At 46.3% G+C, this 21,893-nt stretch overlaps 1 pseudogene; it reads right to left on the reverse strand.

Annotated features, from left to right (window-relative positions):
* The window catches only part of LOC115104096 (gap junction gamma-1 protein-like), a 49,385-nt pseudogene that overhangs the window by 2,997 nt on the left and 24,495 nt on the right, over positions 1-21,893 (reverse strand).

Below are 21,893 nucleotides of genomic sequence, written 5' to 3' on the forward strand. Positions count from 1 at the left end.
TAAATATGAGCGTGCAATTTCTTATCATGAAAGTGGATGAGAGAGGATTTTGACAGGGAATGTAGAGATAGTACAGTTAGAAGCTTAGCTTCTTCAAGTTCAACAGAAGGAGTCACAGATCAATCATGGAGAGGAGAGGAGACCTAAATCCAAACAAGTGTTCTCTCTGAAATTGAGACAGACTGCAATCTCCACATGCATTATCCATTCTACTCTCTGGTATACCCCAAATGAATACACGTTCCAACCCAACAACACAGTTTCAGCACAGTGAAATAAATGGGGGTATTTTGAGGGGCTGTACTGTACAACAATAGGATATCAAACCAAAGAAAAAGATGCTCAAATGTAGCAGAGAGGAGAGCCAAAATAATCCCAATAGGAATTGAGCAGAACACATTTTACACTCACTAACACACACACACACACTCTCTCTTTTGGGGAATAAATCCTCTTGCTCCTCTCTGTGAGGTGCAGATCGTGTTGACTTAACGGTGTTGTTCTGGTGTGTAAATGGCATTGTGTAGTGTGGTGTTGTGTGTAGTGCTATATTAAAATGGATGTGTGTGTGGGGGAGATGAAGCCTGTCTATGTCAGTTATCCGTGGGCTCCAGGCAGCCAGTCCAACTGCACCAGTTAAACCAGCAGGCGGCCTGGCCAAAACAAGTGGAGCATGGAGTCACACCGTAGACCCACATTAGCCAAGGCACTGGAGCAGAACCCTGCCCTGCCTGCCTCCAGGGGAGTGTGAGGGGGGTGAGGGAACAGGTGTCCAGAGCCAGGTTGCCTTCTGCACAGAGTGACACCTTCCTGCTAAGTAGCTCCAATGGTGCATGGCTCATTGTGAGTCGAACTGAAAGGTAAACCCAACCATGAAATAAGAGCTTGGGCTGAGGTTTAAAAAGGAGCTCCACAGCGCCTTCCTTCCCTCTCACAGGAACGTTGGGAGCCCAGATAGAGGGAGGCCAAGAATGGTCTGCTGAACGCTGGAGGGAGTGGAAGCTTGGCTGTTGGCTGTTAGTAGACATACTGTAGGATTTGTCACAAATGGCCTCCTATTCCCTACATACTACTTTTCACTAGGGCCCATAGGCACACAACCCTTGTGCTGGAGCTCCTCAGACCCCTGGAGAGGAGAGAAGAGGAGAGGAGAGGAGGGGAGAGGAGAGGAGAGGAGGAGAGGAGGGGAGAGGAGAGGAGAGGAGAGGAGAGGAGAGGAGAGGAGAGGAGAGGAGAGGAGAGGAGAGGAGTGAGAGTTAGAGATGACGTGTTTGATGCTGCCTTCCTGGACTCACTATAAAACATGTGCAGTATTGATCACTGTGACCATAAAAGGTCTGCCTGGGATAGAGGAGGTACTGTACATGTCAGGAATGCTGTGCATACTGCTGTTTTAGAGTGTTTTTGTTAGTGTGTTTTTGTTAGTGTGTGTGTGTGTGTGTTTTTTGTTTTGTGTGTGTGTGTGTGTGTGTGTGTGTGTGTGTGTGTGTGTGTGTGTGTGTGTGTTTACGTTCTCACAAGTGTGTTTACTAGGATTGCTGCACATAAATGCTGATGCTCCAGATACTCAACTAGTCTAAAGAAGGACAGTTTAATTGCTTCTTTAATCAGAACAATAGTTTTCAGCTGTGCTAACATAATTGCAAAATGTTTTGTTCTTTATAGAACCCTCACTGTTATCCCTCTGCTATCTGTTATCCCTCTGCTATCTGTTATCCCTCTGCTATCTGTTATCCCTCTGCTATCTGTTATCCCTCTGCTATCTGTTATCCCTCTGCTATCTGTTATCCCTCTGCTATCTGTTATCCCTAGACACACTTAGACACATACCATATAATCACCCGGTCCAAGGCTAATAAACGGCACTAAGTGACTTGTAACTGACAGTAAGTACAGTGGGACACAGACGGGGATCTTTTCATCTGAGGAAGACGACACTGAGGATCCGTCAGATGTCAGTATATGTGTTTGAATAAATCCTGAGCTTTAGAAGAGAAATATGTCTGTTTTTCTGAGTGCTCCAACACCTGTTAACCATATACGAGTTATTTTCTTTGAGGTTTCTGCCGTGTAAACCCAATCCAGTTGTCTGTTTCTTGAATGTGGATTGTGTTTCTCTTATCTGTCAGCGCTTGCTGTGACAGAGGGGCATCTCGAGTGACACCTGTCATTGAGTCATCACCGTGTGAAAGGAAGATCTGGGTAACAGACCCCTGGATGTTAACATGCTCTCTCTCTGGAATGGGAAGGTGTGAGTGTGTGTGTGTTATATCTGTGTGCCATGTGTGTGTACAGTAGGTGTGTGGGTGTGCATGTGGAGGAGGAAAGTGAAAGCGAGCAAAGTGTGTGTGTGTATGTGTGTGGGTGCGTTCACACGTGTGCAACTATGTGTGAGCTAGAGGTGGAATACGTTTATGTGTGACTGTGAAAAAGTAACAGAAAGTGATTGTGAACAGAGAGAAGGCACCATGTTAGATGGCCAGAGTGTCCTCTGCCTTGCAGTCAGGATTAGCCTCTTTCTGCACTCAAAGGCCTGGAGCTCCATGGAAAGAACTAGCAGCCTGGGGCCGTCATACCACCACATGCCCATGCGAGAGCCTCCAACATGGGTATATGGCTCCAGCTGCCTCCCCCTACCATCCTACTGGCCTTCCCTTTCTCAATCATTCTATGTCTATCACTTTCTGTGTTACTAGAATGAGCCAGCCTGCCAACCTCAACACTAACACATGCTTGTACAAGCGTGCACTCAACCATACCCGTCACGATTCACAACCATACACACATAGAAACAGCTGTCTGCCCCTCAACATACTCACTCAAATACACAAGAGCACAGCTAATGTTGAAAATGACAAACTCAAAGCAACCTGGAGTAGTCCTTGTTTACATTTACAGTTGTGATGTTTACAGGTGAGCCTGAGAGAAATTGCAAGGCAGAAATTCCACTCTGTTAAATACTTGCATTCTGACCAAAGAGCTTGGAGTGTATATACTAATTCAGAGATGTAGAGTACGAATTCAGAGATATAATAGAATATCCATCCTCTTACCCAACAGATTCTGGACCATCTGTGTATGTAGAGTTCCCAACAGACAGAGCAGAGCAGTGGAGTGTGTGTCCTGGTGAGGACTGAGGGGCCAGCTGTGACTCAATGTAACTTCAGCAGCCAGAGAAACACTGGTCCTCCTGGGGAGCTTGGTGCTGGATGTAGAGGCAGGGCAGGGGAGCTTGGGGCTGGATGTAGAGGCAGGGCAGGGGAGCTTGGGGCTGATGTAGAGGCAGGGCAGGGGAGCTTGGGGCTGGATGTAGAGGCAGGGCAGGGGAGCTTGGGGCTGGATGTAGAGGCAGGGCAGAGGAGCTTGGGGCTGGATGTAGAGGCAGGGCAGGGGAGCTTGGGGCTGGAGGTAGGGTCAGGACAGGGAAGCATGGGGCTGGAGTTCGGGTCAGGACAGGGAAGCATGGGGCTGGAGGTAGGGTCAGGACAGGGGAGCATGGGGCCCGAGGTAGGGTCAGGGCAGGGGAGCTTGGGGCTGGAGATAAGGTCAGGACAGGGAAGCATGGGGCTGGAGGTCGGGTCAGGACAGGGAAGCATGGGGCTGGAGCTCGGGTCAGGACAGGGGAGCATGGGGCTGGAGGTAGGGTCAGGACAGGGAAGCATGGGGCTGGAGATCGGGTCAGGACAGGGGAGCATGGGGCTGGAGATCGGGTCAGGACAGGGAAGCATGGGGCTGGAGATCGGGTCAGGACAGGGGAGCATGGGGTTGGAGGTCGGGTCAGGACAGGGGAGCATGGGGCTGGAGGTCGGGTCAGGACAGGGAAGCATGGGGCTGGAAGTCGGGTCAGGACAGGGAAGCATGGGGCTGGAGGTAGGGTCAGGACAGGGAAGCATGGGGCTGGAGGTCGGGTCAGGACAGGGGAGCATGGGGCTGGAGAAGGAGCAGGACAGAGGACCCAGCCTGCCCAGTGGATCTGGGCCGATTCCAGCTACGCGTCAGAGGACTCAGTAGCCTAGTGGCTAGAGCATTGGACTAGTAACCAGAAGGTTGCAAGATCAAATCCCCCAGCTGACAAGGTAAAAATCTGTCATTCTGCCCCTGAACAAGACAGTAAACCCACTGTTCCTAGGCCATCATTAAATATAATAATTTGTTCTTAACTGACTTACCTAGTTAAATAAAGGTAAAGTTTAAAAAACAAGCCCAAACGTATGACTTGGGGCTGGGGCCGATTGGGGCTACTCTCTGGCAGATGATTACACGGGCTGCTTTATGTAATTAACATTTCATTCTTTATTTTTCCATATTTTCCTCATTGTTTCTGTGATCAAAAAAATACAATGAACATTTCAATGAAATTCTTTAAGTGTCCTGCGTAGTATTGTAGTATTTTGATACGTTGTGCAAGGCAACTGATAAGAATGAAAAACGTAGCATTTGGAACTTCTTGAGTGGTGCAGCGGTCTAAGGCAGTGCACACTGCATTTCTACAGTTGCTGGTTCAAGACCCATGCCAGCCGCGACCGGGAAACTCATGAGGCGACGCAGAATTGCCCCAGCGTCGTCTGAGTTATGGGAGGGTTTGGCCGGCCGGGATGTCCTTGTCCCATCGCGCTGTAGTTACTCCTGTGGTGGGCTAGGCACATGCACGGTCACCAGGTGTATGGTGTTTCCTCAGAGACATGTTTTTTTTTGTGTGGACGGGTATAATTTGTATGTATATATAATAGTAATATTGAATCGGGCCGCTTCTGGGGGTTCTGGCAAGATGCCAGCAAAGTCGGCTGAATTCCGGTAGACGGAAACGGGCCGATTCTGGGCAGTCATTCATTTTGATTCCGGGCCGAGTCCCGAAACCCGATTCCGGGCCGATTCAATCAGTTCCAGGTCCCCGGAAGAGGACAGCTTCTGGGCCGATTCCTCATTGCTAGCTGGGGAGCATGGGGCTGGATGTAGGGGCAGGGCAAGGAAGCATGGGGCTGGATATGGGACAGGACAGTGAAGCATGGGGCTGGATGTAGGGGCAGGACAAGGGGGCATGGGGCTGGATATGGGACAGGACAGGGGAGCATGGGGACCAGGGTTGGGGTCAATTCAATATTCATTCCAGTCAATTCAGAAAGTAAACCAAGGTCTAGATTCAGTCTGTAGTGCGGAAGATCTGTGTTGTAGCGTAGTTGAAATTGAAAGGTAATTTCCGATGGAGCCAACATATGCAGCAATTCACCATGAATGCAGTATCCCCGTACGCAGGAAAACATTGCCTTTAACGCGGATCTTCTGCGATACGGATTGAATCGAGCCCTGAAAAGCATAGAAGAGGATTGAAATAAGAATGTGAGCGCACTTCCTGGATTGAATGAGATTGAAATGGATTTGACCCCAACCCTGTCCTAAAGCATGACAGCTGAGCACGGAGGGTCATGTCTCCATGTGTGGATGGGATGGAAGGAGAGCCCAGTGAGAGGGAATGTGTTTGTGTCACTGGGTATACGGGATCCAGATATATCTGTTGTTGGCTGCATTAGACAAATAACTACATGGAGTCTCCATAAACTGTCAACTAACATGATGAGCAGCCATTTATCTTATGCATGTTTACTCCCCCCCTCCCTGAGGCAGTGTATTGTGTCTCTCTCACTCCCCCCCCCCTCCCTGAGGCAGTGTATTGTGTCTCTCTCACTCCCCCCTCCCTAAGGCAGTGTATTGTGTCTCTCTCACTCCCCCTCCCTGAGGCAGTGTATTGTGTCTCTCTCAATCCCCCCTCCCTGAGGCAGTGTATTGTGTCTCTCTCACTCCCCCCCCCTCCCTGAGGCAGTGTATTGTGTCTCTCTCACTCCCCCTCCCTGAGGCAGTGTATTGTGTCTCTCTTACTCCCCCCTCCCTGAGGCAGTGTATTGTGTCTCTCTCACTCCCCCCCCTCCCTGAGGCAGTGTATTGTGTCTCTCTCACTCCCCCCCTCCCTGAGGCAGTGTATTGTGTCTCTCTCACTCCCCTCCCTGAGGCAGTGTATTGTGTCCCTCTCCCCCTCCCTGAGGCAGTGTATTGTGTCTCTCTCACTCCCCCTCCCTGAGGCAGTGTATTGTGTCTCTCCCTGAGGCACTCCCCCTCCCTGAGGCAGTGTATTGTGTCTCTCTCACTCCCTCTCCCTGAGGCAGTGTATTGTGTCCCCCCCCCCTCCCTGAGGCAGTGTATTGTGTCTCTCTCTCTCCCCTCCCCCTCCCTGAGGCAGTGTATTGTGTCTCTCTCTCCCCCCCCTCCCTGAGGCAGTGTATTGTGTCTCTCTCCCCTCCCGTGTTGTTTCTCTCTCAAGGTTGAATTGACACTCACCCCCAAAAGGGAACGAGAGACTTTACATTTGCTTGTCTACATTAACTGCCGCTGGGGGTTTGCATATTCACACATCAATACACACACGCACACGCACAGGCACACGCACTGCTACTGTGTGCGTTAGAAGGAAAATGTGGGCGGGCAGTTGGATAATGAACATAAATTGTATGAAAATACTCCACAGTGAGTTGTGAGGGGGAAATAGTGATTGTCTCTCCAGTTGGGGAGGGAAGACTTCACAGAAGTGAAAGTGCTGGAGCATGAAGCCTATGTACACAAAACAGACAAACACACCTAAAAAACACAAAGACAAACATTCAATGACAATAGAGATCCCTCCTGCAGCACACAAATGTCGATACACGCTCGGGGTCACAAGTTCCCTCAACTTCCCGCTCTCTCCCTCCCGGCACCACGGTCCCAGCCTGGTGAACACCTCCATTCCTCCTTCCTTACACTCAGCTGGACATTTCGATGAAACATGGTGAAGCCCCAAAATTGCCCTCCCTGGAAGCCTGTGTTTCCAACATCAGGAAGTGGATGGCGGCAAAATGTTCTACTTTTAAACAAAACAGAGATGCTTGTTCTACATCCCAAGAAACAAAGAGATCTTCTGTTGAATCTGACAGTTAATCTTGATGGTTGTACAGTCGTCTCAGATAAAACTGTGAAGGACCTCGGCGTTACTCTGGACCCTGATCTCTCTTTTGACGAACCTATCAGGACTGTTTCAAGGACAGCTTTTTTCCATCTACGTAAACATTGCAAAAATCAGAAACTTTCTGTCCAAAAAATGATGCAGAAAAATGTATCCATGCTTTTGTCACTTCTAGGTTAGTCTACTGCAATGCTCTACTTTCCGGCTACCCGGATAAAGCACTAAAGAAACTTCAGTTAGTGCTAAACACGACTGCTAGAATCTTGACTAGAACCAGAAAATTGATCATATTACTCCAGTGCTTGGCTCTCCACACTGGCTTCCTATTAAGGCAATGGCTGATTTCAAGGTTTTACTGCTAACCTACAAAGCATTACATGGGCTTGCTCCTACTTATCTTTCCGATTTGGTCCTGCCGTACATACCTACACGTGCGCTACGGTCACAAGACGGCCTCCTAATTGTCCCTAGAATTTCTAAGCAAACAGCTGGAGGCAGGACTTTCTCCTATAGAGCTCCATTTTTATGGAATGGTCTGCCCATCCATGTGAGAGACGCAGACACGGTCTTGACCGTAAAGTCTTTATTGAGGACTCATCTCTTCAGTAGGTCCTATGATTGAGTGTAGTCTGGCCCAGGAGTGTGAAGGTGAACAGAAAGGCACCGGAGCAACGAACCGCCCTTGCTGTCTCTGCCTGGCCGGTTCTCCTCTCTCCACTGGGATTCTCTGCCTCTAACCCTATTATAGGGGCTGAGTCACTGGCTTACTGGTGCTCCTCCATGCCGTCCCTAGGAGGGGTGCGTCACTTGAGTGGGTTGAGTCACTGACGTGATCTTCCTGTCCGGGTTGGCGCCCCCCCCCTTGGGTTGTGCCGTGGGGGAGATCTTTGTGGGCTATACTCTGGCTTGTCTCAGGATAGCAGGTTGGTGGTTGAAGATATCCCTCTAGGGGTGTGGGGGCTGTGCTTTGGCAAATTGGTTGGGGTTATATCCTTCCTGTTTGGCCTTGTCCGGGGGTATCATCGGACGGGGCCACAGTGTCTCCCGACCCCTCCTGTCTCAACCTCCAGTATTTATGCTGCAATAGTTTATATGTCGGGGGGCTAGGGTCAGTCTGTTATATCTGGAGTATTTCTCCTGTCTTATCCAGTGTCCTGTGTGAATTTAAGTATGCTCTCTCTAATTCTCTCTTTTTTTCTCTCTCTCTGGGGACCACACCTCAGGACTACCTGGCCTGATGACTCCTTGCTGTCCCCAGTCCACCTGGCAGTGCTGCTGCTCCAGTTTCAACTGTTCTGCCTGCTGTTATGGAACCCTGACCTGTTCACCGGATGTGCTACCTGTCCCAGACCTGCTGTTTTCAACTCTCTACAGACAGCAGGAGTGGTAGAGATACTCTGAATGATCGGCTATGAAAAACCAACTGACATTTACTCCTGAGGTGCTGACCTGTTGCACCCTCGACAACCACTGTGATTATTATTATTATCTATGAACATTTTAACATCTTAGCCATGTTCTGTTATAATCTCCACCCGACACAGCCAGAAGAGGACTGGCCACCCCTCATAGCCTGGTTCCTCTATAGGTTTCTTCCTAGGTTCTGGCCTTTCTAGGAAGTTTTTCCTAGCCCTCGTGCTTCTCCACCTGCATTGCTTGCTGTTTGGGGTTTTAGGCTGGGTTTCTGTACAGCACTTTGTGACATCAGCTGATGTAGGAAGGGCTCTATAAATACATTTGATTTGATCCCTCATTCTCTTGCTCCTCCTCCTAATTAAAAGCACACTGTTGGAGCTCGCCATGGGAGAGCCAGCCTCTCTTTTAGGCAAAATGTGACAATAACAGGAAATCAAAGGAGACATCCTTTTTCTTTGCCTTTCCCTCTCCTCTCCCTTCCCTTCTCCCACTCGTCACATCTCATTCTTCTACTCTCCCTTCATTCTTCTTCTCTCCCTTCCCTTCTCCCACTCGTCACATCTCATTCTTCTTCTCTCCCTTCATTCTTCTTCTCTCCCTTCATTCTTCTTCTCCCTTCCCTTCTCCCACTCGTCACATCTCATTCTTCTTCTCTCCCTTCATTCTTCTTCTCTCCCTTCATTCTTCTTCTCTCCCTTCCGTCACAACATCTCATTATTTTCTCTCCCTTCCCTTCTCCCACAACATCTCATTCCTAAACCCACGCCAAATCTCCCTCAGGTTCATTCCTGTATCCACTCCAAACTTCCATGTCCTAATTGGCACTACCATATGGGGAGATGGCGGTCGACTCCATGTCTGATTGTACTCCCCAAATCAGAAACATGCTTCAACAGATGTAAAACACACACATTCCACACACACACACTCGCGCATATGCACTATGGCAGACACGTACACAGAGCCGGGTGGCCCAATACGCTCATTACGCATGTTGCGTAGGACCCTGCAAATTACGCAATTGGTTTGTCTGTGTCTTGCTTGCTTGCTTTCCAGCCACTTCCAGTGCTGTGTTCTGACTTTGTGCCTGACAAAAGAGAGAGTGAAATAGAACTATTTATTAAGTTTGATAAAACGCTAACGGGCAACGGTGTTCCATAAACTGCAGTTCGGAAAAGATAACCGGGTGGCGCCTGAACATGCGTTCATATGCGCGTGCACGAAATGAAACTCGTGCTTTCCAACAGCAACCTCTGTGGACACCAGTCCAGACCATATACGGGCGTGATGGCACTCCTCATAGGCGCACATTATTTTCAAACAAGACAATGATTATCTTGTCTCTCAGTCAAGGTTTAGTTACAACTCGGGACTAATAAAAGATGGAAAGCAATGGATTGACATTGACTATTGATTTATATATTGAATTTAAAATGTTGATTAGCTGGGCGTACTGGGCAATATGGATGCACATCTCTCAGTAAATAATAACCATCAAGTCTTCAGCCAAGCCATAGTAAATATAGTATTTTATATTTGAAAATGTTTAAAAGGAAATCTGGGGGAGACAGTTTGAATGGGCTTGATGCATCTGATCAAATTAATAATAGTATTGTTATCTATAATTTACAGGTAGTACAAGCACAGAATCAGTTGATCCACATCCAGCTTCAGCAATTACTAACACAGACCCAGTACAGCTGGCTTCAGCAAGTACTAACACAGACCCAGTACAGCTGGCTTCAGCCAGTACTAACACAGACCCAGTACAGCTGGCTTCAGCAAGTACTAACACAGACCCAGTACTGGCAGCTTCAGCCAGTACTAACACAGACCCAGTACAGCTGGCTTCAGCAAGTACTAACACAGACCCAGTACAGCTGGCTTCAGCAAGTACTAACACAGACCCAGTACAGCTGGCTTCAGCAAGTACTAACACAGACCCAGTACAGCTGGCTTCAGCCAGTACTAACACAGACCCAGTACAGCTGGCTTCAGCAAGTACTAACACAGACCCAGTACAGCTGGCTTCAGCCAGTACTAACACAGACCCAGTACAGCTGGCTTCAGCAAGTACTAACACAGACCCAGTACAGCTGGCTTCAGCCAGTACTAACACAGACCCAGTACTGGCAGCTTCAGCCAGTACTAACACAGACCCAGTACTGGCAGCTTCAGCAAGTATTAACACAGACCCAGTACAGCTGGCTTCAGCCAGTACTAACACAGACCCAGTACTGGCAGCTTCAGCAAGTACTAACACAGACTCAGTACTGGCAGCTTCAGCAAGTATTAACACAGACCCAGTACTGGCAGCTTCAGCAAGTACTAACACAGACCCAGTACAGCTGGCTTCAGCAAGTACTAACACAGACCCAGTACAGCCGTCTTCAGCAAGTACTAGCACAGACCCAGGTGAAGTACAGGCAGCCTCAGCCAGTAATAACACAGACCCAGGTGAAGTACAGGCAGCCTCAGCCAGTACTAGCTCAACCACAGGTGTATAGCCAGAATCAGATACAAGCAACTCAGACCCTAATAGAACAGTTGCTGCTCCACCAAATGACCCAGATTTGCTCCCAGTCTTAACAGACTTTAAGACGACTGAGTTAGTGCGCAGAGGTCCTTTCAAAACCAGGATTGGATGTTTCTTAAAAGTAAAGATGGAGACACATGCTCATTACCTTGGGAAGCGTACACAGAATGAGCTGATACAGATTGTGAGTGACAAGATTCTGGAAGCAATAGTGACTCAAGTAAGAGACTCAAAGTACTTCTCCATTTATCTTGGACTGTACACCTGACATTAGTCACCAGGAGCAAATGTCCATTATTCTGAGAAGTGTGGCTTTAAAGGGAAAGCCAGAGATCAAGGGGCACTTCCTCGGCGTTGTGAATGTTGAGGTTACAACAGGCTTGAATCTGTCTACTTTCATCTTAGATAAGCTGAATGATCTGAAGATTCAATGTGAAGATTTCAAGTGGAAAGCTTATGATAATGGGGCCAACATGAAGGGCAAGCACCAAGGAGTACAAGCCAGACTACTGAAACAATCCCAGAGCCGTGTTCGTCCCATGTGGAGCACATACTCTAAACCTTGTCATTGTAGATGCTGCCAAATCTTCAAAAGATGCAGTTGTTTTTTTGGGGGCATGTGCAAAAGCTCTTCACCTTCTTTTCACAGCTGGCACACAAAGATGGAGTGTTTTGAAGAAACACGTGGACACAACCGTGAGGTCATGGAGTGACGCAAGATGGGAGAGTAGAGGCTCCAAAGTGTTCATGCAATCAGGTACAAGGCTACTGAGGTTCGGGAGGCGTTACTGGAAGCCAGACAGACGATTAACGATCCTGTGGCCAAAGTGGAGGCACAAGCGCTTGCAGAGGAAGTTTGGTCCCACCGCTTCTTGATTTGCAGTGTCGTATGGTGTGAGATACTGACAATGACAAACAGGGTGAACAATCCAATCCAATCCGCCTCAATGCAGTTGGATATCGCAGTGAATTTAATCTCAAATGCAAAGTCCTCCCTCACTACATACCGGAGAACTGGATACTCTGAGGCCCAGACAACAGCCAAAAAGCATCTGTGAAGAAATGAATGGGGAGGCTGTTCTGAAAGAGAAGAGTCTGAGAAACAGCAAGAGGCATTTCAGCTATGAGGCTCGTGATGAACCAGTGACTGAGGCACTGAAAAACCTTGAAGTCAACTACTTCAACATTGTGGTCGACTCTGCTGAGACATCCATGGATGAGAGATTTGAAACACTCAACCAGGTGAAAACCAAATATGGAGCGCTGCTGAACTTCAGCACTGCCTCTCAGATGTCCAGGGAATCTTTAAAGGCTCACTGTATGGAAGTGGAAAACACTCTAACCTTCAGAGATGACTGTGACGTCAGTGTGTGTGTGATCTGGCACACGAGATTCAGAATTGACCTGATCTGCCTTCAGATAAGATGACTGCCTTTGACCTGCTTTCCTTTCTCTGTGAGAACAACCTGGAGGAACTCTTTCCTAACCTTTGGTTGGCCCTAAGAATTACAGTCACCCTACCAGTAACAGTAGCAACGGCAGAGAGGAGCTTTTCAAAATGAAAACTCATCAAAAGCTACCTGAGGTCTTCCATGTCACAGGAAGGTTTGAGTGGTCTGGCCATCATGAGCATAGATCATGAGCGTTTGAGTTGTCTGGTCATCATGAGCATAGATCATGAGCGTTTGAGTTGTCTGGTCATCATGAGCATAGATCATGAGCGTTTGAGTGGTCTGGTCATCATGAGCATAGATCATGAGCGTTTGAGTGGTCTGGTCATCATGAGCATAGATCATGAGCGTTTGAGTTGTCTGGTCATCATGAGCATAGATCATGAGCGTTTGAGTGGTCTGGTCATCATGAGCATAGATCATGAGCGTTTGAGTGGTCTGGTCATCATGAGCATAGATCATGAATGTTTGAGTGGTCTGGTCATCATGAGCATAGATCATGAGCGTTTGAGTGGTCTGGTCATCATGAGCATAGATCATGAGCGTTTGAGTGGTCTGGCCATCATGAGCATTAATCATGACGTGGGGAAACACATGTTCTATGATGACATCATTGATGATTTTGCCTCAAGAAAGTGCAGAAGAGGAACATTTTGATGGTAAGATTTTAATTCAAACATTCACACACTTGGTGACATTTACAATTGTATGGCAGAAGTGCATTTGTATAAATGACTGCTTAACTATGTGACATAGTTTCTCCATTTCTTCCACACAGTCCAGATAGACTGGTGCCCATGCTGATGCTGAAAATGCCCAGGCTGTAGAACCAAAGTTAATTACACAGGTGTATAGGTTTTATTTGACTAGTTTGAGACATATAGCTGCAAGCATTGCCTACAGGCTTATGTTTACATTGTATAGACAAAGCGAATTGTATAATATTGAGAGAACTGGACTAATTACCTGGCAGCAGAGCCAAAGTTCAGTGTTATATTTTATATTTCTACAATTTCTTATTTATGTTAATGTTAATATTTACTTGCAAGCTGAATAACACCATCCCAACCATGAAGCATGGGGATGGCAGCATCATGTTGTGGGGGTGCTTTGCTGCAGGAGGGACTGGTGCACTTCACAAAATAGATGGCATCATGAGGAAGGGGAAATTATGGGGATATATTGAAGCAACATCAAGACATCAGTCAGGAAGTTAAAGCTTGGTCGCAAATGGGTCTTCCAAATGGACAATGACCCCAAGCATACTTCCAAAGTTGTGGCAAAATGGCTGAAGGATAAGAAAGTCAAGGTATTGGAGTGGCCATCACAAAACCCTGACCTCAATCCCATAGAAAATTTGTGGGCAGAACTGAAAAAGCGTGTGCGAGCAAGGAGGCCTACAAACCTGACTCAGTTACACCAGCTCTGTCAGGAGGAACTTATTATAGGAAGCTTGTGGAAGGCTACCCCAAACGTTTGACCCAAGTTAAACAATTTAAGAGCAATGCTACCAAATACTAATTGAGTGTATGTAAACTTCTGACCCACTGGGAATGTGATGAAATAAATATGCTGAAATAAATCAGTCTCTCTACTATTATTCTGACATTTGATATTCTTAAAATAAAGTGGTGATCCTAACTGAGCTAAGACAGGGAATTTTTACTAAGATTAAATGTCAGGAATTGTGAAAAACTGAGTTTAAATGTATTTGGCTAAAGTGTTTGTAAACTTCCAACTTCAACTGTACCTAATTTTGTTCTGTACAGGTCTACTTATTCTTAGACCGACAGATGGAGCAAACTGTTTTAAAGGAGGGAGGATTGTAGTGGGAGCACTGGGGTGTCAGGTGTGACTGTGTGGCAATGGCAAATGGTTTACATGTCTCACGGGTCAGGTAGGAGGGCTCCTTAGCAGAATTTTGCTTAGGGCCCCAGGGAGGTCAGGACCGGCTCTGCACACACACCATAATAATCTGCTAAACTGACAGCCGGGATGGCATCTGTAAGAGATAACCCCTTTAAATTGGTATATTTAGGTTAATGTGAGGGAGCCATCTTCTAATACAGAGTCATAACACACAACACTATGCACAGTAGAATGTCCAGTATGGTGTAACAACAATGAACACTAGAGTAACGTCTTATGAGGACAGACAGAGAGAAATGAGAGAGACAGACAGAGAAATGAGAGAGAGAGAGAGAGAGACACAGACAGACAGACAGACAGACAGACAGACAGACAGACAGACAGACAGACAGACAGACAGACAGACAGACAGACAGACAGACAGACAGACAGACAGACAGACAGACAGACAGACAGAGAAATGAGAGAGAGAGACAGAAATGAGAGAGACAGAAATAAGACAGACAGACAGAGACAGACAGACAGACAGACCGAGAGAGAGAGAGCGGGAGAGGGGGGGGGGGGGGGGGAGAGAAAGGGAGAGAGAAGGAGAGAGAGAGCAATTCACATCTGTGTGATTCCATGTTAGTGAGCAGAGACCCAACCAGGACTGTTGGAGACAGCTGGCTGGGTGAGGAAGCTGTTTTCTTCCAGCCAGCAGGGGATGCAATGGTAAACCCTTAAGGCAATACACACAGGATTTCTCTCCTGCTTGGTGACCCTATCACATCTGAGCTAGGAGGTTTGGCTTAGCCCCTTTGTTAAATGTTCAGGAATATTCAAATGATTAAAATCCCTGCATAGTTAATAAAGGAATTCTTATGTCTCCTTGCCTGTTATTTTGTCTAAGCACCAACCAATTACCCTGGGAGTGGATAAGACAGATATGTTAGAATGTCTGCCAAAAATAACGGTACACCGTTGGGTTTAAACTGAGCCGGTTATCAGTGTTTATGATCACACATTACAAAGAGCTGACTTCATGTTCTCAGACATTCCTTAACTCCACATCTAATGCAAACGTGCTGCTAGAGGCCTATATACTTCAGTTACACATTGATATACGGGTGAACTGCCAAAATAAAGGGAACCCCAACATAACGTGTCTTAATCAGGTGTGTTGGGCCGCCACGAACCAGAACGGGTTCAATGCACCTTGGCGTATATTCTACAAGTGTCTGGAACGCTATTGGAGGGATGCGACATCAGGCACTTGTACAGACACACACAAATCAAAACCAAACACAAGGGCCCCAAACACAACAGTTCATTCCACAGTGGAGAGAAGATGGATGGGGGGATCCTCATTTGGACCTCAAACTGTTCTATAAAAAGACCAAGGAGGAAGAAAAATAATGTTTTTACTATGAGACATCAAGAATAACACAGATCTTTCTCCTTAGAGGGTAAACATGGCTACAGTGTTGGACAACCTCTGACCTTTTCTAAGAAAAGCACAGTCTCCCATCCGGTCAGATATATTGGACCATTGTCCAAGTGAGGAATCAGGACGGAGAATGCGGATGTCTTTGGAGAGATGGCTTGAGACATTAGGGGGAGGAGGAAGGAGGGAGAAGTGTCAGCTTCTCTGTGTTCGTGGGAAAGTAGGCTTACAGTCTGTGAGGAATTCTGTCTTTTACAGCATCCTAAAGGGAGTGAAGGCAACCACGAAGCTGTTCCATATGTTTGCTAGTTGAACAATCTCTCAGGCTCTCCCCCCTCCTCTCTTGGGACCGAGTGTCACTGTACTGTAGGCATCTGGGATTTCTCCTCAACTTGATTAAAAAAAAAACACTACACACGTAAACAAACTGTCCGACTGCATCTTCCCAAGAGCTCCGGTACTAAATGAATAAGTCAACAAACAAAAAGGTCTCACACACACACACACAGTCTGTTTCTTTCTTTCACAACAAACGCTCACACACGCGTACACAAACAAAAGGTGCAGCACGGAGAAATAGGAGGCGACATACCCTCGCTCCTATAGCACAGACGTGTCAGCCTCTCCTTTCTCTCTGAGCCGGTTTCTGTGTTTCCTCTGCATCTCTTCATCTCCTCAATGTTATTATTCCAGTCTCCTTCAGCAACTTCTTACATTAACCTGAGCTGGCGTCCCAGTGCCCTGGCCTAATCCCAAGCGCACTAAACAACACAAAACACGGATGACCACGGAGCCATGTGCTTAAACAAGGAAGCAGTGTGTATGTCTAACCAAGTGTGAGGCACTGATGAAAGAGAGGAGCATCCCGTCCCTCTGAGGCAAACACACTGTTTCCCACTTACCATTCATCTCCTCAGACATGGGTGGTGGATTTTTTTATTTCACCTTTATTTAACTAGGCAAGTCAGATAAGAACAAATTCTTATTTTCAATGAAGGCCTAGGAACAGTGGGCAGAACGACGGGGATTTGATCTTTCGGTTACTAGTCCAACGCTCTAACCACCACCTGCCACTCCGGATGGGGGGTGGGGTGGGTTTCTATGGTAAATCCCCCTGAAGAAGAGGGGGGGTAGATAGTGATATGAGAGGGGGAAGAGGTGGTAAGAGAGGGGGGTATTGGAAGAAGGTAATATAAGCGGTATAATTGCCAACCGTCCACGGCAGAAGGAGTGACCTTGTAGAATCTATTAGAATAGACAGTATGGGGAAGAAAAGCTTCATGATTGGAATGGTAGGGTACAATAAGAGCATTAAGACAGCAGTGAATACAGAGGAGCCAAATTAGCACTTTCATCCTTCCAGTTTATTTTTTCACCTTCATCTCTCCATCCCTTACTTCCCCTCTTAAAACCTTCATAGAGTTATAATCATTCCCTGCTGAGAATAATAGGAAGTATTTTGTTGGTATTGCAGGAATCTGCTCACCGGTGGTTCCGGTGTAGCGTAAATGAGAGTTAAGGGCTAACTCAGCTCTGTTCTCTATTGAGAGTGGACAGACTCCACATCACCACATTTTACAGCTTCTCCCACGGAAAAGAAAAATCTGGGTATTAAAATTCAAATAACATCTCACAAATCCACAGCCTGTTTAAAAAGTGGACTCTGTGTAGTAACCTTGTGTTCTACGCGGTGATCTGTCACTTGTGACTGGCCTTGGTTAGTTTGCCAGGTTTGTTAATCAATTATTATAATTTATAAATGTATTATCTATTAAATAAAGGCACACCAATATAATGGTACAGAAAACCATTACCTTTAAATAACTATACTCAAGTATGCAGTTATGAGTTGATATCTTATGAATCTAATTACTTTATTAAATGCAGACTTTAAACATACCATAAAACTGTAATTTCATGGAAGCCTTTAAACACCAAAAGCTTTCCTGAGATTCTTGTCTGTAATTAGTGTGAAGGAAATGGGTCGACCTGGGGGTGAAGTGAGGCTAGGAGCACGATCAGCCTGCACTGTAAGCACACACACACACACACACACACACACACACACACGGAAGTGCACACGCAAACACCTCCGCAACCCGAGCTCCGACTCACTTGCGAGCTCCTAGAAAGACATCTCATTAGCAGGCAGGACAGGAGGAGGGGAGGGAGAGATGAAGGAAGGAGGACTGGAGGGAGGGGATATTAGCGTTCATGTGAGTGTATGAGAGAATGCACATGTGCTTGCGTACACTTTAGAGGGTTATTGTATACGTATGTCTGTCCCCTGTCAGATATCCTATTAATATGGTCTGTGACAGACAGGATCGTAAAGGCAAGGATTTCATGGACGTTCCACTGGAAGTGTGTAAAAGAATGCTTGTGTGTGGTGTGTCTGTATGTAAGTGTGTGTGTGTGTGTGTGTGTGTGTGTGTGTGTGTGTGTGTGTGTGTGTGTGATCATGAACGGTATAATGGAAAGCCAGGTACTGTAGTGTATGTTTAGTATTTGTGAGTTGGCTACGTACAGTATGTATGGGTTATAATACAGAGATAAAGGTCATCCCAGTTGTAACTAACCACAGGGAAAATGCTGTGGATGGAGGGAGTCCACTTCAGGCTGAAAAATACTTTACTGTGTTTGTGAGCCAGGATGGGAGTGAGTGTTTCTTGTTGTGTCATGAGGCATGAATAGTATGTGTGTGTGTGTGTGTGTGTGTGTGTGTGTGTGTGTGTGTGCACATAGTGCTTTGCCTAAAGTGACAGGTATGGAAGTAGAAGGGATGAGTGTTTGTATGTGCTGCGCAGTGGAGGCTGCTCAGATGAGGAATGGGAGGACAATCCTACTCAGTGAAAAAATATATAATTTTAAACATTACAAAAGTTATAATTTTTAGATAAAACTATACACTAACTAAATCCACAAGTCACCAAATACCGGATTAAAACACATTGTTTTGCAATGTGCCAGGTCACAGTTGTAAATGAGAACTTGTTCTCAACTAGCCTACCTGGTTAAATAAAAGGTGAAGAAAAAAATGAAGGTTTACAGTAGTCTCAACAGCACTCTGTAGGGGAGCACCATGGTGTGGCCGGAGAACAGCTAGTTTCTGTCCTTCTCTGGGTACATTGACTTCAATGCAAAACCTAGGAGGCTCGTGCTGCTCACCCCCTTCCATAGACTTACATGGTAAGTATGACGACTTCCGGAGGACATCCTGCAAGCAATCAAAGCTTTTGCAGTATGAACTGACATGTTGTCCATCCAATCAAAGGATCAGAGAATTAAGAGAACTGGGCATGTGTGATTTAGAAGCTTTGTGTGTTGGTGACATTGTTGGATAGAATGAAATAGTGAAGTGACAGTTGAGCTTCTTTTTCTTTTTTTTTTTTTACATTATTCAATTCAAATTTGTTTCTTCGAACTACAGAAGACGGAGGGGGTAGATGTTGTTTTCTTGGTATTCTAACTTTCTTTTGGTGTCGAGTTAGTTCCATTAGTGCCCTGCTAACTTTAGTAGCAAGTAGCTAGCTAGATACTAGAGGGCCGTTTTTCTCGTCAGAATGGCTAGCTAACGCTAACGTTGTAGTGAAACAACATAGTGGAATTTTTGTTGAAGAACCCCCTTTCATTGCCCACATCAGATTCAAGCTTCTGAGAAAAAGACGCATCGATCATGTAATGGACGACGGTCTGCGTATTCAAACTGTGCAACACAACAAGAAGTTAAGAAGAAAAAGGGACCCTGCATTTTTTGGGCTTCTAATTAAGGGATAAGTTGTGAAGCAAAAGAGCATGATGAGAAGGAAAGTTCTGCTAACAAGGGCAACTAGTACAAGGAACTTGAAGAGGTAATTGCACTTTTACGACGCTTTACTTGCTGAGCATCTCTGGGGATGTAGAAATCAATTCAGAATGAGTTGATATCTTCCGTCGCATCATCCATTAAAAATGAGATTAAAAGAGAGGTAGACGCATGGCAAATGGATGAAACCACAGACATCAGTTGTTAGTTATCACCAGGTATGTGGATGATCGGGGCTTTATTCAGGAACGTTTCTTGGGCTACTTGGATGTGTCAAGTGGGCGAGATGTGCAGTCTGTGTTTGAATAGCAATTCTGAGTCCAACTCCATGGACAAACTTGTTGCCCAAACCTAGGATGGCCCGGCTGTAATGGAATGTATCTTCTATTGGTATTTACAGCCAAGTCCCCTCCTTGTTCCCTGGTTAAGAGGGGATGACCACTCCACTACCAGTGTCAACTCTCTCCTGATATGAACTGAAACAATGTCTCATCTGGCACATTGAGTGTTTCCTCTCAATTTATTCTCACTACTATGTGTAGAGTCAATCACCAAATCCCATTATTTCACATCAATGTGGTTTTAATCCGTGTTTGGACTAACTCATTCTTAACTCTTTTGTCTAATTGTGTAGTGTAATGTCTTCCCAGTCAAATCTTGTCCTGCCCTCGGTGGAAGTGTTGAGCTCTTCTCCAACACCATCCATCCATGATGAGCCTGCCCTGCACTGAAGCCTCTGAACACCTCAACCCCTGTCCTGCACCGAAGCCTCTGAACACCTCAACCCTTGCCCTGCACCGAAGCCTCTGAACACCTCAACCCTTGCCCTGCACCGAAGCCTCTGAACACCTCAACCCCTGTCCTGCACCGAAGCCTCTGAACACCTCAACCCCTGTCCTGCACCCAAGCCTCTGAACACCTCAACCCCTGCCCTGCACCGAAGCCTCTGAACACCTCAACTCATTTAATCACTGCTGTGGTCCCTTCCCAACAGTGTGTAAGTAGCCCTCTCATTCCCATTCCCCATAATATTTTACTAGAAATGTCTTTATTGAAATGTTTAAGTCTAAAATAATTTCTTTGCCGATTTTTGAAACCCGCTTTGTCGTGTGTGCAGTCCACACTTATACCGTGGGTCTCAAGTCACCAGCTACCACTGTTGTAGTGGTTATTCTCTAGGGTAGAGAGGTAGGAGACACACACACACACACACACACACACACACACACACACACACACACACAAACAGGTCCAAACCTCCATTGCTATTCAAATAAGATTTAATACATCACTCAGCAGTTTCCTGGTTTTGTTTAGTCTAAATTGAAATATACTTGGTATAGTATTTGTGGTGATTTGATTAATAAGCATTAGTTAAAATACCTTCCATTGAACAAATGTTGTTTGGTAGAGAAAACATAGATGTAGGAGGAGAGGCTGTTTTTATTACATAACAACCTGTAGACTCATTAACGTCAAAATCTGTTTCCTAAATGAGGATGTGTTTTAGTTATAGAAATGGACTACCATCTGGCTGTGTTGGGATGCATAATGTCCAGGGAGTTGGCGGCACAGCCTGGGCGCTGGGTTGGGGGTGTTTGAAGTGCACAGCCTGGCTGCTGGTTAGGGAGGGGAATTGGGGGCACAGCCTGGGTGCTGGGTACTGTGGCTGGCACCCCCTGGGAGGAAGGCAGGGGGGAGAGGGGGCAGTTTTTCTTCTCAATCAAATGTGAATATTTTCAAAATGGTGTAGCTCCTGTACCATTAGATGATTATACTTTTGACATGAATGTGTTGCATTGAAATGATTATTGCTACAGTAGTATAGTAGTTGTATCATTATTACTAGCAGTTGTGTTATTAGCGTTAAAAATACTTTTCATAGCTGCGCTCACACGGTGACTTGAATTCCGTACCGTATCGTATTTTGGTGAAAAAAGGAGTACACAGTAACCCAGGTATGCAGCTGGATCTCCACTGAGTTAAGTGATGCGAGAGATTTAAATGGCATCAGTCCTGTTATTAAAGCAAAGCATCAGACGAATGGGGAGGGGCAGCGAGTGCAGCGGTGGTGTGTGTGCATGGTTTGGGGGTTGTAGCAGCTGCAGCAGCTTTCACCCTGGGTCTCTAGTACTGTGAGGGACATTCTGTCATCTGAAAGAAACACTGGCAGATTTAAAAAGCAGAAATAGGATGGCGTCTCTGAGGACACCATTGAACTGTACTGGGCGTTGCATTTGACTCACACAGCAGTATGTGAATGGGAATGTACTCTATGTATACACTGTGATGGGGGGGGGGTGATGTGGCGCTTTTGTAAAATAAGGGTCACACTACGAGAGTCGCTGCATCGTTTTGGGAAGAGGCACTGCGAGCTTAACGCACTCGTCAATGCGTGCAGA

Source organism: Oncorhynchus nerka, linkage group LG21, assembly GCF_034236695.1.
Source record: "Oncorhynchus nerka isolate Pitt River linkage group LG21, Oner_Uvic_2.0, whole genome shotgun sequence".
Classification (NCBI taxonomy): domain Eukaryota; kingdom Metazoa; phylum Chordata; class Actinopteri; order Salmoniformes; family Salmonidae; genus Oncorhynchus; species Oncorhynchus nerka.